Source organism: Schistocerca cancellata, chromosome 7 (genome assembly GCF_023864275.1).
Source record: "Schistocerca cancellata isolate TAMUIC-IGC-003103 chromosome 7, iqSchCanc2.1, whole genome shotgun sequence".
Lineage (NCBI taxonomy): Eukaryota > Metazoa > Arthropoda > Insecta > Orthoptera > Acrididae > Schistocerca > Schistocerca cancellata.
In genome coordinates, this window is record NC_064632.1 from 586,730,198 (window position 1) to 586,749,678 (window position 19,481).

At 44.6% G+C, this 19,481-nt stretch overlaps 1 protein-coding gene across 1 annotated transcript in view; it reads right to left on the reverse strand.

Moving 5' to 3' along the window:
* The window catches only part of LOC126092595 (protein croquemort-like), a 233,621-nt gene that overhangs the window by 114,253 nt on the left and 99,887 nt on the right, over positions 1–19,481 (reverse strand). The window contains exon 2 of the mRNA XM_049908289.1: positions 18,736–18,836. The gene's annotated coding sequence lies outside the window, so the exon portion shown is untranslated. The remainder of the gene's footprint in view (positions 1–18,735; positions 18,837–19,481) is intronic.

A 19,481-nucleotide genomic window follows, 5' to 3' on the forward strand; every position in this document is an offset into this window, starting at 1 on the left:
TTTCTTGCCTCCAAGAGTTTGTTTAGTATCGGAAGACCTACATGTTTCTATTAATGATTCTAAAATAAGCGCAAGTATGGACAGAAACCATGAATAGAGTGGCAAGCTACAACACATTCGTGAAGAAACACTTGTGACATTGGACAGAATTGCAGCTTACCACGTTGATATCAAAAGAATATAAACACACAGATTCACATGTAAGAAGCACAGACATGTACCTCTACATGCAAAAGCGATCGACAGCTCGTTTATCGTTCTGTAGGCCTACTGTGTGTGTCATTGTTGCCTGTTGCCACAAGTACGACCTTAATCTTTATATTATTCAAAGTGGGTAAAGCAACTTCCAAATAGTGGCAGAAATATGCTGGAAACATTATAATGAGCTGATTACATGACATTTCACGAAAAACCAAATATTTGAATAATTTTCAAACAATCTGTCTGTAGGCACTTTCCTTGTCCCGTAATAGTTTCGTTCGATCTGCGCATTCTGACACTTCACACGCTTTTGTAAGACATGAACAGCTGCACTTAATCTAACCACTTTATCGTCAAAGCACGTCTGTGGCTACGATTCGCACGAATCTGGCACTGATACATGGAGAGCTGAACTGGCTGCTTCTGTGTCATACGACTGTTTTACAGCTTTAGATTGATTGTCGAATCTTTGTGGCAGTTTCCTCTTCATCGTTAGTTGAGGTGGCTTATTTAGGATGTCAAACAGTGTGGGTATTGCATTCCACACGCGTTTGTTATAGTCTACGTTCATGAACTGGTTTTCTTCGAAATGTAGCGGACAAAACCTAATATTATTATACAGGTAAACTGGGTCTTTCTTCATAAGGTCTTCTCGTCTGCTATTAACAAGCCATTTTCTGCTCCTAAAACGATACATTCATCATTTATACACATATAGTTTGCAAGTGAATCCTGACGATACAGTTTAGTAACATGATGGTATATACCTCTCAGGATCCTTAGGAAACCTAAAAAGAGACAGCTGTGGTGTCTTCCTCCTGTTGTTGCTGCAATTTATTGCGCTACAAACGCTCCCGATGGTATAAACTATTGTATAAATCAAAATAATCAATTACTATTCGCTTTCACGATCGTGCCGAACTCACAGTTCAACCTACCAGCCGCTTGGGGCGCTGCTGGCGCTGTAGGCAACAAAATCGAGGCGAAGTGTGGCGACTGTTATGTTAGACTGTGGCACAGAGCGACACGTGATGCACTGCTACGGCTTCCCAGGTGGCTCAGCGCGGCTTTTCTTAGAGGCAGTTCGAGAAGCGCTGAGCGTGCCTTAACTACGGAACCGTCCTACGGCAGGAGTTGCCGAATAGCGGCGGTAACAGCCGAACAGCGAAGGGCGCCGGTACTAAAGACATAGCCTCAGATAGAATTCTGGAAGACGCAGATGTGTCTACAGCATGTTCGACAACTGTTTCTGTAACTGATAATTATGTTTACAGTCCTAACTGCTGCTTCATTTCTCCTAAATGTTTCCCTAACTATCAGTCATTTAGAGTTTAGCATCGTTGATATTTGTCGTTGTCCTTCGACAAATTAATAACCTCCGCTTCCTCTACTCCTCCCCTCTCAACGGTTTAAAATACGCGTAACATTTTAGGAGTTTTCGTTTGCAGCAGATCTTGCAAGTTGAGTGCACTGGTAAGTTTCGTCTGATTTTTCTGAAATTATAGAATGGCCGATTTCTTTCCGACAGCTTGTAATAAAGCTGTGTAATGTTTTTTTAGAACTATTTATTTCCTGGTTGTATTGAAACCTTGACTGACGGTATAAAGAGGCCATCTCTCCTCGTTTTTACAGTGCTGCAGGCTTCGTCAGCTTTTTAGACCAGTGTCTTATGACAGTAATTCGCCATTCACATTCAGTATATCCAGTTACTAGCATAGTTATGCTATTCAAATTGATTAATGTTGCTTTTATTTGAACCATACCAAGTATGCGTATGCTTACGCTTGTTCTGTCCAATATTTGTTAATAGTGCTCGAATGTGTATGTGTATGTGTGTTTCTAGATAAATGCAATACTAACACGCAGCTGCGGCGCAAAGTCTCGACAACCTGATTTACTAACATCTGAGCCATTGGGCATTATCGGTGGGACGAGAGTTGTTTCACAAACGAGCTGGCGGATGCCAGTTGCCACACACATGGGAGAGTTCTTCCAGAAATATCAAGTCAATTAGAGGTTTCATTATTCAGAAATTTCAACGCAATAACAAATGATTAATGAGTCTACAAAGTGCAGAATGTGTTTGAGACCACTTCTTGTTAGGTGCAAAGATGGCAGTAGCATTTAGGAGGCAAAGACAAATTAAAGAGGTAAATATTCCGATGAGGGCTGGATATTCTGATATACAACTCAGACAATTTGAAACAAGACTTTGTATAATTTCTTTATAACTTAACAGTTAGCAAACAAAATGGGACGCCTAGAAGTATTGGTTGGTGGGGGTGATGGGGATGGGGGGCGGGGGGAGGGAGGGCGAAAAAGTGGCGGAAGCAGATAAAGTGGTTGCAAGGCTGAGGAAAGAGACAGGAGATAGAGGAAACCTGCCGATTACCAGTCTGACAGATTGGGAGAAACATTTTAAAGATTTGCAAACAGGAGAAAGGATAGAGTACAAGGAAATAACGCGGGAAAAGGACGCAAGAAAGTGTGTAGCAGCTATCGTGGCATAGCTGTCAGAATTACAATTAGCAGAGTGTACACAAGGTTTTAAAATTAAACATGTGAAAGATTACAACTGAAGTGGAAGAACAAAGTAATTTGTGTGGATAAAATTATTACCCTAAGACATATCATGGAGAAGAGATTGGAAAGGAACCTAAGCAATCGTTTGATCTTCATAGACCTTCAAATAGTGAGTGACACAGTGCAAATATAGATATGGTCAGGTCAACTGCCAAAAATTTATGGAAGGAGTACCATAAACCAGAAAGACGGCCGAATGTGTCATTTAAGTAGCGAAAGAAATTTCTAGAGAGGCCTTGAGAACGACTAATGTAATGAAAAAAGACTCTGTCTGTCTCAAAAACTCCAAAACATTAATTTTTTTAATACCAAAGTCCTTACGTGAAACATTTCTTTAATTTAGGCTGAAGGCCTTAAGAACAAACAACTGAAACTCAAACCAGCTGAAGGCCGAAGAGTTAGAAATTCGATAGGCTGAAGTAAACAAGTTATATTCAAATCGGCCAAAGGCCGAAGACTTAAAAATTCAAAAATTGTTTAAAATACCATAGGGCTTACGTGAAACAGTACTTTACTAGGCTGAAGGCCTTAAGAGTAAAACAATCTAATTTAAAACACAAAACCGGCTAGAAGCCATACAGGTACCGACAACAAGAACAATTTAAAAAAAAAAGGCAGTACACACAAGGGCACCCAGATGTTTGATGGTCGGCCTGTAATTCAAACACAAACGCTCGCTTAGGTGAGACAGGCAGTCGAGCCAACCATTCACGATCCGACGACAACCCAACCGACCGACAGTCAGCGGACCCACTAACAAGATAACTTCCACTTCACCCGACCAGGGCACAACAGGGAGTTCAACGGAGCAACGTAGAAGATATTGGTGCCCACAACTAGTCATACACGGAGTTGTCAAACTGCACACTGTGCTGGACAGCACAACACGATGAGGAAACTACACTGACTGAAATTTACATCAACGCCCGGGGCAGTTAACCGGAACGTTAATGGCCACAAGGCAGAAGATTCCGCTGGTACACTTCAATTCAAAACATAAAATACAGTGAAACTCCACCGGAGGGTGGCTAGAATTTTCCAACTTGAAAAGCAAGTTGTTGCTCGCGGGAATACGCCGACAGCCGACAACGAACTCCAAACGACACAATGTGTACATTCTTGACTTGCTGGTAGGTTAAATAAAAACTCGACTTTCGTGACCAAGGTCGGTCAACCGCGGCCCTCGTAGCAATGGGAACAGCGCCACACTCCCCGACACCGCGCAGAGGCCGCCAGCGGGCCCCGGCCAAACTACGCCCCGCCGAGAACTCCTCACTGCTCCACGCCAACCGACCGACTCCTCAGAGGCCGTACGTCGACGACATTTAAAATAACTTGTCAATCAAAGTCACACAAACTACACACAGTTTCACGAACACTTGCACAAAGAACCAGACAATGTTAACGCAGTGACTGTACTAAAACAGGGAGGAATCACGAGTCGGCACACACAGCTAACCCACAAGCGATCGCCGGCCGAACACAAGTCGTCCGGCAAGGCGACCGACCGACGACCAACCAAAGTCGTCGCCACTCCAATCGTGTGTGTCGGCAACCGTCGAGCGAGTCGTGACGGTCCGGACCTCACTGCTGCCGCGCGCCGACTGAACTTGTGCCGCGTGCTAACTCAAACACTGCCATTTCCGAACTAACTGCTGCCACGTTCCAGCCGACCCGTCGACACACGATGACCGGGCAGTAATAGCAGTCCAGCAAAGATAATACGGCAGGCCTTATATCGATAAGCGCTGCTGCTGCCGCTGACGGGCAGGCAAGGCAGAAACTCAATGACACCAGTCATTGAAAATTAACATAACGAGGTGGCAGTACGGTAAAAACAGGGTGTAAAATAAGAAATAGCACGAACACGAGCCACGCACAGCTCAGTCGTTTTATCTGTGACACTGGGTTTAGCTGTCACCTGACGATAGCCTAAGAAGCCGAAAGCTTGTTCGTGGTAAAATAAATAATATTTGCAGAATATCAGCAGTGTATTTTCGATTGTCTGTTAATTACTTATTTTCAGAAGTAGTGTATTAGTTTACAATACGAGGGGTGTTCAATAAGTAATGCAACACATTATTTTCTGAAAGCAGGTTGGTTTTATAAAGGAATCCAATACACCGTATTATTCCCCACTTTCTTGGCTACAAAACTCTATTTTTCAACATAATCTCTGCTCAATTCGACGGCCTTACACCACCTTAATGGGAGGGCCTGTACGCCAGCGTGGCAGCACTCTTCTGGTCGGCGTCGGAGCCAGCGTCTTGCTGCTTCAGTAACCTCCACCATCGTCTGCGTACTGCTTCCCGCCGAGAAGGAAGACGGAAGGACCAAGCTCGTCTCTGGTGCGCGGACTTTTCAAAAATGGTTCAAATGGCTCTGAGCACTATGGCACTTAACTTCTGAGCTCATCAGTCCCGTAGAACTTAGAACTACTTAAACCTAATTAACATAAGGACATCACACACATCCATGCCCGAGGCAGGATTCGAACATGCGACCGTAGCGGTCGCGCGGTTCCAGACTGTAGCGCCTAGAACCGCACGGCCACCCCGACCGGCCGAGCGGACTTTTGTGAGGCCTTGAGTTGTCCTGGGGAAGGAGAAGTTCGGTTGCATTTTTGTGGCGAAGAACGCGCAAAGTCTCACACTTTAGGGTTGATCATCGCACGGTGAGAGTCCCAGAAGGCCGTCGCTACGACCTTATCAGCTGGGGGTGCAGCTTGCAGTGGCACCACTCCACGAATTGCTGGTTTGTTTCCAGTTGGAAGTGACGAATCCAAGCTTCATCGCCTCTGACGATGTTCGGCAAAAAAATTTTACTACGAGTCTCGTAACGCGCAAGCAATTCCGCGCAGATGGTCCTTCGTTGCTCTTTATGGTCTTATTTTAGGTGACCAGTAACACAGCGGGCACACAACTTTGAATACGTCAGTTGGTTTATTAGTGTGTCAACACTTCCAACAAAGATGTCCAACTGAGCAGCGAGCTGTCTGATTGTTATCCGTCGATCACCTCGAGTGAGAGTGTTGGGGGTTGGGGTTGTTTGGGGGGAAAGAGACTAAACAGCGAGGTCATCGGTCTCATCGGATTAGGAAATGACGGGGAAGGAAGTCGGCTGTGCCCTTTCAAAGGAACCATCCCGGTATTTGCCTGGAGCGATTTAGGGAAATCACGGAAAACCCAAATCAGGATGGCCGGACGCGGGATTGAGTGAGAGTGTCCGCACGTTTGAACACTGTAGGACTCACAGCTGTGAGCGGCCAGCAGGCACGCGGGAAATAAATAGGACAAGTCTGTGCGAACTTGCTGCCATTACGACAGACGCCTCGCCCAACGATTCACCTTACTTTTGTTCACTGCCAGGTCTCCGTAGACATTCTGGAACCGCCTACGGATACCCGCGGTGCTCTGGTTTTCTGCCGAAAGTAGCTCAGTGACAGCACTCTGCTTAGAACACACTTCCGTTACAGACGCCATTTTGAAGGCTACGGTTGTTGGTTGTTTTTGGGGAAGGAGACCAGACAGCGTGGTCATCGGTCTCATCGAATTAGGGAAGGATGGGGAAGGAAGTCGGCCGTGCCCTTTCAGAGGAACCATCCCGGCATTTGCCTGGAGTGATTTAGGGAAATCACGGAAATCCTAAATCAGGATGGCCGGACGCGGGATTGAACCGTCGTCCTCCCGAATGCGAGTCCAGTGTCTAACCACTGCGCCACCTCGCTCGGTTTGAAGGCTACGTACAGCGGCGCCACGTATCGTAACTTCTTGAAGCTATAGGGGCTGAAGCTGGAATATTCGACGATGTCCCACAACAAATTCTCCACTTTTCAACCGAAATTGGCCGAGAAAAAAGGGTTGCATTGCTTTTTGAGCTCCCCTTGTATGTTAATAAAATCTGAAATATGCAATACGAGTATTTCAAGTGGCGTGCAAAAAATATTTTAGCAGATATTATACGAGGGTTGAAACTTTAATAGTGGCAACTCTTTATTTACAGCTCGTACAAAATAGATACGTGTTTCAAAGTTTTACTGACCTTCAAAGTAGTCACGAGCATTGTGTAACCCGTTGCCAGCGACGTGGAAATCGTAGGATATTCTTAGCAGTGCCAGTTGTGTTGACAGTTCGAGCGGCGCGATCTATTGCTCGACGAATTTGTAGCAGTTCTGAAGCGAATAGCGTGAAGTGCTTCCTTCAGTTTAGAAATCGAGTAGAACTCATGAGGGCTTAAGTCATGGAACTGCAGTAGGTGGTATAGCACTTAGCAGCCCCATCAGTCAAACAAATCAGTAACAGCTTGCACTGTACGTGCTTGACCATTGTTCTGCAAAATGACGGTCAGGTCCTGCAGAAAGTGTCATCACTTCTGTCTCTAAGCTGGCCATAGGTTTTGTTCCAGAAATGAACAGCACATGACCATCATTTTTCAGGACACTGCTCAAGCACGTACAGTGCAAGCTGTTACTGATTTTTTTGACTGATGGGGCTGCTAAGTGCTATACCGTCTACTGCACTCCCATGACATAAGCCCTAGTGAGTTCAACTCGATTTCTAAACTGAAGGAAACACTTCACGGCATTTACATCAGAACTGCTACAAATTCGTCGGGCAATAGACCTCGCCGCTCGAACTGTCAACACGACTGGCACTGCTAAGAGTACCCTACGACTTCCACATCGCTGGCAGTGGGTTATACACAATGTTCGTGACTACTATGAAGGTCAGTAAAACTTTAAAACACGTATCTATTTTGTACGAGCTGTAAATAAAGAATTGCCACTATTGAAGTTCCAACCCTCGTACATAGTCATGGATTACCAAAAATTTAATTTGTACCGAGTTCAGGATATGATCGCATCTACATGACATTTCTATATGATGAAATAACTTTGTTACCGAATCATTCAACAGGAAGTTGAGCAATGAAGAGACCGCAGTAGGAGTTGACGAAAGGTAGAACAGGATTGTAAAAGTCCGTAAACTTGCTGCAGAGGAAGTAATAGGCATAAGAAGGAATAGAAAAACGTAGGAATGGTTTGATGAAGACTGCAGGTCAGCAATGGAGGAAAAGAACAGGGCAAGAACAAAAGTGCTACAGAGAGAAACCAGAAATAATGTGGAACAATACATAGAATTAAGGAGAAGAGCTAACAGACTATGAAAGAGAAAGAAATGAGAGTGGACTAAGAATAAAATTCAAGAAATAGGAGAGTTAAAGTAACAGAGTGAAATACGGAAGTTCTATCACGCGGTAGGCAAAATGAAGAATAGATTCCAGCCAAAAACAATGGCCTGTTCCGGTAAAGATGGGAAAATGATAAGGGAGGAAGAACAGATAGTGGGAAGATGGGAAGAGTATTTCAAAGATACATTAAGCACCAGCCTAGTAGATGAAGAGACAGCCGCACAGGAGGAAAGAGTGGAGCTGGAAGTAGACAATGAAACCAATGAGGCAAGAAAGCTAACACTGCAAGAGGTCTCCCAGGCTGTGCACAAGTCAAAAAACTATCGAGCCCCTGGGGAAGACAGCATAATCGCAGAATTATTAAAAATTGGCAGTGAGGCTGTAATACAGGAACTGCACACATTAATATCAGATACATAGGAAATATAAACTATTCCAGATAATTGGAAAACAGGAGAAATAGCCGGCCGGAGTGGCCGTGCGGTTCTAGGCGCTACAGTCTGGAGTCGAGCGACCGCTACGGTCGCAGGTTCGAATCCTGCCTCGGGCTTGGATGTGTGTGATGTCCTTAGGTTAGTTAGGTTTAATTAGTTCTAAGTTCTAGGCGACTGATGACCTCAGAAGTTAAGTCGCATAGTGCTCAGAGCCATTTGAACCAGGAAAAATAATCCCCATTTATGAGAAAGGGGACAGAACACCATGTGAAAACTATAGAGGTACAACACTCCTAAGCACAACTTTTAAGAAGATCTTCACAAGCATGTTAAACGAAAGCACACAGAAGTGTGCAGAAGACATACTCGTGGAATATCAGTGTGGCTTTCGATCAGACAGAGGAACAACTGATCAAATATTTGTGATAAGACAAATGATGGAAAAGTTCTATAAATATGATATAGATCTGCATCTCCTATTCATCGACTTCATACAAGCCTTTGATAGCATAAATCAGCATAAATCGGTAAGAAATGTACGGAGTATTGAAAGAGGTTGGTATATGTGCTAAACTAATAAGACTGATCAGAAGGGCAATGACGGAGACAAGAGCAATAGTAAAGGTCCTTAGCAGAACAGGTGAAAGCTTTGACTTCAATAAAGGCGTGAAACAAGGTGATAGTCTCTCCAGTGTACTATTCAATATAGCCCTACATAGTGTAGTAAATAAAATCAACAAAAGAGGCACAATATTTATGAAAACTAGCCAGTTATGTGCATATGCTGATCACATTCCTATAGTAGGAAGAAATATCAATACACTCCAAGAAATATACTTGGCAATGGAAACAAAAGGCTTAGAAATTGGCCTCATAGTAAATGAAAAGAAAACAAAATATGTGGTAATGTCACAATCTGAGGCCAGAAGAACCCCTAAAAACCTAAACATCAATTGGAAATGCTTCAAAGGAGTGTCCTCTTTTAAGTACTTAGGAGCCCTAATAACAAATGATAACAGTATTGGAAAGGTTATAAGGGAAAGAATTCAAGCAGGAAACAGAGCTTACTTTGCAAATATGCAGCTTGTCAGAAATAGCCTTGTTACAATAAAAACAAAACTGGTAATACATAATTCCCTAGTCCGCCCAGTTATCACATACGGGTCAGAGGTATGGACGTTGACAGAACACGATAAAAATGATCTAAGAAGCATTGGGAGGAAAATACTACGCAAAATCTATGGGCCAATAAGGGAGGAAGAAGGCTGGAGAACACGCTACAATGGCGAATTACACGAGTTAATACAAAGTTGGGACATAGTAAAATTTGTGAAATCGCAGCGAATACGATGGCTAGGACACTAGGAGAGAATGGCAGAGGACAGAATCCCAAAGAAAATGATGAAAGGTGTGATGCATTCAGCAGACCTAGAAGAAGGTGGATTGACGACTTAATAATGGATCTCACCAGTGTAGGAGTCCGTGGGTGGAAAATAGCAGCAAATTACCGAAAAGTGTGGAGGAAGATCGTTGAAGAAGCCAAGGCTCACCAAGGGCTGTAGCGCTACTGAAGAAGAAGAAGATTTAGCATTTGAACATTGTTTGTTTAACATTATTTGTTTAAGTTATGATACGATCAAATTTAATGTATAGTAGAGTCTAATACACATGCACGGGCTTCTGTACCGTATAATCATTTGTCTGCGTAAGATATACCCGCACTATAATGGAATACTTGAAAACCAGAACTATTCCCATGGGAAGCGAAGTTGAGAAACGATGTGATTCCTTCCATTCAAAGGTTAAGTTCAAATTCAGGAAGCAGAGCAGCGGAATAATATGGAAAACGAAATCTGGATTATTAACGGTGGAGAAAGCCGTCCAGAATTCTGAAAACGTAAACTAAAGCAAGGAAAGGAAGAAGCTTAGGGTTTAACATCCCGTCGACTGCGAGGTAAGACGGTGCACAAACTCGGAGAGGGGAAGGTTGGGAGACGAAATTGGAAAGGCACCATGCGGGCATTCGCCTCAGGCGGCATAGCCAAGTCACAGAAAATCTAAATCTGGACGGGGATCTGAACCGCCCTCCTGCAAAACGCGAGACCAGAGATCTTCCACTTCATTCTGTAAGTAGGCTGTTTATATTTTCTTATTGGCAACGTTACGTAGCGCTCTGTATGAAAATCACTGGCTGTGCTGTGTGCAGCCTGTGGCTAGTTTGCATTGTTGTCTGCCATTGTAGTGTTGGGCAGCGGCAGCTGGATGTGAACAGCACGTAGCGTTGCGCAGTTGGAGGTGAGCCGCCAGCAGTGGTGGATGTGGCGAGAGAAATGGCGGAGTTTTGAAATTTGTTATACTGGATATTATGAACTGCTATATATATTATGACTATTAAGGTAAATACATTGTTTGTTCTCTATTAAAATCTTTCATTTGCTAACTATCCCTATCAGTAGTTAGTGACTTCCGTAGTTTGAATCTTTTATTTAGCTGGCAGTAGTGGCGCTCGCTGTATTGCAGTAGTTCGAGTAACGAAGATTTTTGTGAGGTAAGTGATTTGTGAAAGGTTTAGGTTAATGTTAATCAGGGCCATTCTTTTGTAGGGATTTTTGAAAGTCAGATTGCGTTGCGCTAAAAATATTGTGTGTCAGTTTAAGCACAGTCTTGTATAATTTGTTCTAAGGGGACGTTTCAATTCGTTTATGATCAAAGGAGATTAGAGACATATCCATCGTGTAATAAAAAGACAGACGTGAAGTTGCTACAGAAAATTCCCCTGAGGGTCGATGTATTAAAGGTTCGAGATACGCCGCAAGACGTGACTAATGTTTCCGCTCAAGATAAAATCAGAGAGACTCAAGGACAGCTGTACCTCTTCTGGTGCGGTGATTGGATGTTTTCTGCTTTCTCCGATTCTGCACAGTTTTTTGAAAAGATGTACGCTTTTTTGCAGTCTGTAACGACGTTTCGCTGTAAGTGTGTGAGTGACGTTTTATTCAAGGACGAGCGCACAGCATTTTTTTGTAGCGTCTGGAAAAGTACTGGCGTGGAAAGAACACTGCTTCCCGCTTGAGAGTTTTACAGATGGAACAAAACTATGGAAAATGAAGATTATTCTCCCGCAGTCACTATCCGTAACACTGACTGTGTTTCGTCATGGCAGTACTGCGTTACCGAATGGGGGAGGCTTCGTTGCTTTTTTTTATTTCGATCATCAAACCTTATGTCAGTAGGATGGGTTTCTTTATTCCTGTGGCTTTCCGGTATTCTTTCACTTTCAGAATAACTATTGCAAATAGTACTGATTAGGGAAAACATTGTGAACACGTGTTTAATAGCGTGTACCTTTGGATCACAACAGTGCTTCCCAGTAGCTTGGATTCGGCTACCCTCTACGCACAGGTCATGCGATATCCGTAAGTCCCCTCTCTTCCCCCCCCCCCCCCCCCTTGCCGCTGTCACCCCTTGTACGTTTCATCAGGTTTAGATCACGCGAATTTGGTGGGCGAGACATCAACGACAGACCACAATCAGGTTCCTCAAACCACCGTAGCACGATTCTGTCCGTTATTACGTGTGGAGAGTTATCTTGCTGGAAGATGCCATGCCGTCGGCGAAGACACCAGTCGTGAAGGGATGCAACTGGGCCGCAACAATGTTCGTGCAATCCATAAGCCTCTGATTACTACCACAGGTCCCGCTGAAGGCGAGGTGAATGTCGAATGTCCCCCATGATAGCATACTGCAGTCTCCACCGGCCCGCTCCTGTGACTCGGACCACGCTTTGAAGAGCCCTTCATCACCTTTCAGTTCCAGTACGAACGTCGGAATAGCAAATATTGAGATAACGGATAGCGGAATAGAAAAGCAACTACTGTCGCTTAGTAATGGCAAGGGACCAGGAGCAGATGAAATGCACATAAGATTCTACATAGAGTCTGCGAAAGATCTTGCTCCCCTTCTTGCAACAGTTTATCATAGATCGCTGTAGCAACGAAGGGTACCCAGCGACAGCAAAAAAGCGCAGGTCATTCCTATTTTCGAAAATGATACGCACAATTATAGACCTATACAGGGCTATTACAAATGATTGAAGCGATTTCATAAATTCACTGTAGCTCCATTCATTGACATATGGTCACGACACACTACAGATACGTAGAAAAACTCATAAAGTTTTGTTCGGCTGAAGCCGCACTTCAAGTTTCTGCAGCCAGAGCGCTCGAGAGCGCAGTGAGACAAAATGGCGACAGGAGCCGAGAAAGCGTATGTCGTGCTTGAAATGCACTCACATCAGTCAATCATAACAGTGCAACGACACTTCAGGACGAAGTTCAACAAAGATCCACCAACTGCTAACTCCATTCGGCGATGGTATGCGCAGTTTAAAGCTTCTGGATGCCTCTGTAAGGGGAAATAAACGGGTCGGTCGGCTTGCAGTGAGCGAAGAAACGGTTGAACGCGTGCGGACAAGTTTCACGCGTAGCCCGCGGAAGTCGACGAATAAAGCAAGCAGGGAGCTAAACGTACCACAGCCGACGGTTTGGAAAATCATAACGGAAAAGGCTAAAGCAGAAGCATTTCTTAAACAGGAGATTGGAAAACCGATGGATCGGTCGTGGTGGAGATCATGATCAACAATTCATGTCATGGCCTCCACGCTCTCCCGACTTAACCCCATGCGATTTCTTTCTGTGGGGTTATGTCAAAGATTCAGTGTTTAAACCTCCTCTACCAAGAAACGTGCCAGAACTGCGAGCTCGCATCAACGATGCTTTCGAACTCATTGATGGGGACATGCTGCGCCGAGTGTGGGAGGAACTCGATTATCGGCTTGATGTCTGCCGAATCACTAAAGGGGCACATATCGAACATTTGTGAATGCCTAAAAAAACTTTTTGAGTTTTTGTATGTGTGTGCAAAGCATTGTGAAAATATCTCAAATAATAAAGTTATTGTAGAGCTGTGAAATCGCTTCAATCATTTGTAATAACCCTGTATTGTTGACGTCAATGGAAAATCTTTTATGCTAAAAAATTGCGTTTTTGGAGAACGAAAAATCTTCTCCACAATAATATATATGGATTCCGCTATCAGAAGTCTTTCGAAACTCGGCTCGCTCTGTCCCTCCATAAGATCCACAGCACAGTAGACAACGGCGCTCAGGCTGATGCCGTGTTCCGTGACGTCAGTAAGGCACTTGACACTGTCCGGCAATGCCGGTTTAGTGAAAAAAAAAGACAGGTGCTCATCGAGTATCGGACGAGATCTGCAGTTGTATTCAAGACTTCCTTGCAGACAGAACTCAACACGTCGCCCTGAACCTGGCAAAATCGACAAATGTACGGGTAATTTCCGGAGTACGCCAAAGTAGTGCGAGAGGGCCGCTATTGTTGGCAATGTACATAAATGATCCAGTAGGAAGTGTCGGATGCTCTTTAAGACTGTTTGCAGATGATGCGGTTGTCTGTAGCGAAGTATCGACGCCAGAAGACAGTATCGATTTGCAGAATTACCTGTTGACTGGTGCGGGCTCTGGCAGTTGACCCTGAACGTAAATAAATAAATGCAATATATTGCCCGTACTGTACAACTACACTATCGATGAACAACTCCTGGAGACTGCATCTTCCTTAAAACATCTAGGAATAACATGTCAGACCGACCTTAAATGGGATGACCACACAACAGGAATAGTAAGATACGCAGTTTCCAGACTGAGATTCGTGGGAAGAATACTAAGGAAACGTAATTCGTCCAAGAAAGAAGTGGCTTATAAGGGGCTTATTCGACCTTCTCGAGTATTGTTTACGACAATGGGACCGCTGTCAGGTAGGACTGGTAGAAGAGAGGCAGAGAGAAGGTCCAAAGAAGAGTGGCGCCTTTCGTCACGGGATCGTTCAGTCTGTAACGGAACTGAAATGATGGTGGGCTGACAGTAATTTGGAGCCCGCGCGTCGGGAACGGGCGCGCTTGTGTGAGACTGCCAGGGAGTGCACCCTGATGCCATCTATTGGCGAAACTGGGAATTAGCGCTGCCTGTCAGACAATGCACTAAGCTCTCAGAGTCAAATGTATTCTTTTTCTTGGTAATTATAAGTTATTACTGTATAATTTAATGTTGTAAAGCGCTAGTAGTAAATTATTATGACTGGTATGGACTCCAGGGTAGTAAATATAAATATTCTTAAATACTAAATGATTTCGGTAAAAAGGTGGTAGGGGAACGTCCCCACTCTTGGTGATACGAGCGTAGCTAGGGGTAGCTGGAGACACAGGGACTGAACAATGGAATGGCCTGGGGAGTGTTGACGTGATCGGACGTGCGTAACTGTGCCCACGCAAAAGTGATTGTGCAACAGCGAAGAGGCGAATATCGTCGCCGTTTTTGGAGTAAAACGCGACGAATGGTTGTTGAAGCCGCCTCTATGCCACTGGGGCTGATTGTAAGAGTTCCTGTGCCCAGATTTTATGGCGGACGTGCAGTAGCTTATACGAGTGCTACAGCTCATAGTTCCAGCCGCCATTAAGGGCATGAGGCGTGAAGAGCTGCGTTAGCCACATGCATCTCACCACCAGCACCGACACGTCTACCCAAGGCAAAACTGCTTGCAATTGTTAAGTCGAACTTTGTATACATGTAAAAGGAGAATACCAGTTTTCTTTTATGCAAGTGCAGAGGACAGAATATAGTAATGAGTAAAATTACGACGCATGTTGTTCATTGTAAAGTGTAGTAACCTCAAACATAGGAGAGAGTATTTGCTTTGTAGAATCATCTAGAATGATCAGAAATAGTAATATTCAGAATTAAGTTTAAATTCAACTCAAGCCATTTCACTTTGAAACGAGCCCAAAAATTGATTTATTCTTTTGCTCCTTCAGAGCTGGCGACCGTAGTTATAAGTATTTTCAGGAGGATTCGACGGTAAGTCTGCTGCTCTCGTCGTGCTGATAGGATTATCCACTGCTGCTAGCAGTGGTGATTGGATACATAAGCTCACTACCAAGTTAAGTGGGTCAGGTAGGCAGTGTTACCATGTGAACTGTAGGGCACTGTAGGCCGTGGATCGAACCCGTTCAATCATCACAGCTCTTAGGGAAATAGTCCGGTTAGGAGTGTACTAATCATTAGGTAAATACTGGCGAGTAACGGTCAAAAATGTATACGCAAGTGAATTTAGCAAGGTCCACGTAGCACCTAGTTAATGTGGTGCAATGGCGAGGGTAGGAGTGGAGTAAAAGTGAGCTGAGCTTGTGGCAGCTGTGCTGGATTCAAATATTAACTACGTGAATTCACTACTGCCTCTTACCATTGGGACTGAGCTATTTACAGTTAAAATACGTAGCAGTAAGCGCAAAGGCGTGACAGCTACAAGTCCGTATTGGGTTTATACATACGGAATTGGGAAGTGGGTCATTCCGTCAGTGGAGGGGGTTAAAACAACCGAGTCAGTGGAGAACATACCCCATTTACTGATGGAAAGATTCAGCGGTTCGGTCGCAAGTCGGTGCGAGAGCATTGCGGAGATGCTCATCAAAGCCCAGTGGCAGACATTACAAGAGAGGCGGCGTGAATCAAGGTGGTTTACTATAGAATTTCCAGAGACTACCTTTCGGGAATAATCGGATAACATACTAATCCTTTGAAAGTCTGCTGCTCCGGCAGCAAACCCGAGTAGACTTTCAAGACTTATTACGCTGGTAAAGCCTACTTCTTCCAACATACATCCCACCTAATGATCACCATTCGAAAATTCGAGAAATTAGAGCCAGCACAAAGGCTTACCGATAACCATTCTTCCCTCACGTCATTCACGCGTGGAACGGTGTAGGGGGGGGGGGGGGGGCAAATCAATTATTGGTATCAGAAGTACCCTCCGCTACACACCATGAGATGGCTTTTGTAGTATGATGAGACAAAGAAACTCGCATAGGCATGCGTATACAAATGCAGACATATGTAAACCGGCAGAATACGGCGCTGCGGTCGGCAACGCCGATATAAGACAAGTGTCTGGCGCAGTTATTAGATCGGTTACCACTGTTTCAATGGCAAGTTATCAAGATTTAAGTCAGTTTGAATGTGGTGTTATAGTCCGCGCACAAGCGAAGGGACACAGCTTGTCCGAGGTAACGATGAAGTGGGGACTTTCACGTACATTTCACGAGTGTACCGTGAATATCAGGCATCCGGTAAAACATCAAATCTCCGACATCGCTGCGGCCGGAAAAAGATTCTGCAAGAACGGGACCAACGACGACTGAAGTGAATCGTTCAACGTGACAGAAGGGCAACCATTCCGTAAATTGCTGCAGATGTCAATGATGCTCATCAGCAAGAGTCAGCTTGCGAACCATTCAACGAAAAATCATCGGTATCGGCTTCCATAGGCCCACTCGTGTATCCTTGATGACTGCACGACACAAAGCTTTACGCCTCGCCTGGGCCCATCAACTCCGACGTTGTACTGTTGATGACTGGAAACATGTTGCCTGGTCGGACGAGTCTCGTTTCAGATTGTATCTAGTGGGTGGACGTGTACGGGTATGGAGACAACGTCATGAATCCATGGACCCAGCATGTCAGCAGGGGCTGTTCAAGCTGGTGGAAGCTCTGTAATGATGTGGGGAGTGTGCAGTTGGAGTGATTTTGGACCTCTGATACGTGTAGATACGACTCTGACAGGTGACACGTACGTAAGCATCCTATCTGATCACCTGCATCCATTCACGTCCATTGTGCATTCCGACGGGCTTGGGCGATTCCAGCAGGACAATGCGACACGCCTAACCTCCAGAATTGCTACAGAGTGGCTCCAAGAACACTCTTCTGAGTTTAAGCACTTTCGCTGGCCACCAAACTCCCCAGAGATGAACATCCTTTAGCATATCTTGGATGCCTTGCAACGTGCTGATCTCCATCCCCTCGTACTCTTACGGATTTATGGGCTGCCCTGCAGGATTTATGGTGTTTCTCTCCAGCAGTTATCAAGATTTAAGTCGAGTCCATGCCACGTCGTGTTGCGACACTTCTGCGTGCTCGCGGGGGCCCTTCATGATATTAGGCAGGTGTACTAGTTTCTTTGGTTCTTCAGTGTATATCTTCTATTTACTCTGTCAGTCCCATATGTACAGATTCCAGCCCGAAGAGCAGTATTGAAGCACTGGACGAACGGGGATTTTGTAACCTGCTTCCTGAGGATTCCTCCGATGTGTCTCACTCTGCCTTACCTGCGATCAGTTTTATGTTCGATTTAAATTTACTTCGTACACATACGCTCAAATATTTAAAGCATGTGGCTGCCTCCAGTGATTTTTCTGCAATCAAACAATAACGGGTCTTTCTAGCTGTTTATGGACACGCGCTACATTTGTTTATTTTGTCAATCACTGCGACAAATGCCGATCCTCTGCGATTATTCCTGGATTTAGTACAAGTTTATACCGCTGGACGTCTTAAGTGTTTAACACCATCATGGAACTTCCGACGTTATCCATTAGATCATTTATACCCATGGTGTTTATAAATTAATGAAAATATTCTGAAAAGGATAGAATGCTACTAACCATATAGAGGAGATGCTGATTCGCAGGGAGGCTCAACAAAAGGACTGCTAAACATGTGAGCTTTCGGCCAGACAACACACACACACACACACACACACACACACGAGCGCGCGCGGACACAATTGACCACTGTTTTTGGCCACGAGGCCTTCTGGCCGAATCTGGCTGTGTATCAGTAACTGAACACGACACTTTGTCTTTGAGTCCCGAATTTTCTCTGAACCGTAGTAGCGAATTCAAATTCGTGAAAACATAGACAAGACTGTGCACACTCTGTACCATTATACGATTCCACGATGATTGTTGGAATAACTCATACGCGCAATGAGTTTCTGTCTTTTATAGATTTCTGTAAGAAACAATCGAAGCCTGTTATTTCTTTTTGAATCACTCGACACGTGCAAGGGGCTGAAAAAGAACGTCTTCCACACTATCAGCTGACGTCTTTGGGACAGACGGAAAAAGACCGGAAACTATCTGGTACGTAGTGTTAGACGTTCATGTTGGGCGTTGTCCTTCAGACTGCCTCACAAGAATTCTTTCATCTTCCAGAAACAACCAGGTGCTTTTCATGAGCCACGGAAGTTTTTTTTTTTTCGTTTACTTCCATTTTTTTCCATTGCATCTCTCCACATTACTCTAATTTTCCGGTACGACTGTGTGTGCGGTTTTCGCCGCTGACTTGGAGAGTCGCAGTGAACCACCAGATAACGATTAGCAGCGCAAATTAAGCGGTTATTTTCTTCATACTACTTACTATCAGATGAAATTACTTGACTGAGTGCTCAGTTGTTACCGCCACCGGCTGCAATGTATTTCTCCGTGTGCCTACACTGCCGTCTCTCAATATGAGGGAACCTGCAACAGAAACAACAGAAACTCTAATAGCGCCTGCAACAGAAACAAGAGAAACTCTAATAGCGCCTGCAACAGAAACAACAGAAACTCTAATAGCGGTACACGAGAAGAACAACGAACAATGGCGTCTCGCTCTCTGTGGAGCACGAACGCCGGCTAAAATACAAACATACCAGCACAGCTTCCAGCGCTTGCAAAAATGGATCTTCGATAACTACGTGCATGCTCGAACCGATTTATTTATCAATCTAGAATTATATTTTGTCGTGGAGTATGAGCCATCTATAGGAGATACAGAGTTTGTTTGAAGAAATACCACACGTAATAAATGATGCGTTGGGAAAGAGGGGGGGGGGGAGGGTGGCGGGGGGGGGAGTGGTGGTAAGGGGGCCAGGGGGGTAGGGGGGGCAGAGGGGGATTGGGAATACGCAGCAACATGGTCAAATAACACTGCGCGGTAGACAAATCACGTACCTATTTACGTTTAAAAGTAGGAGAATATGTAAGTAGGCTGTTTATGTTTTCTTTATGTAAGTAGGCTGTTTAGGTTCTTATATTGGTAACGCCGCCGCCACGTAGCGCTCTCTGTATGAAAATCACTGGCTGTGCTGTGTGCAGTCTGTGGCTAGTTTGCATTGTTGTCTG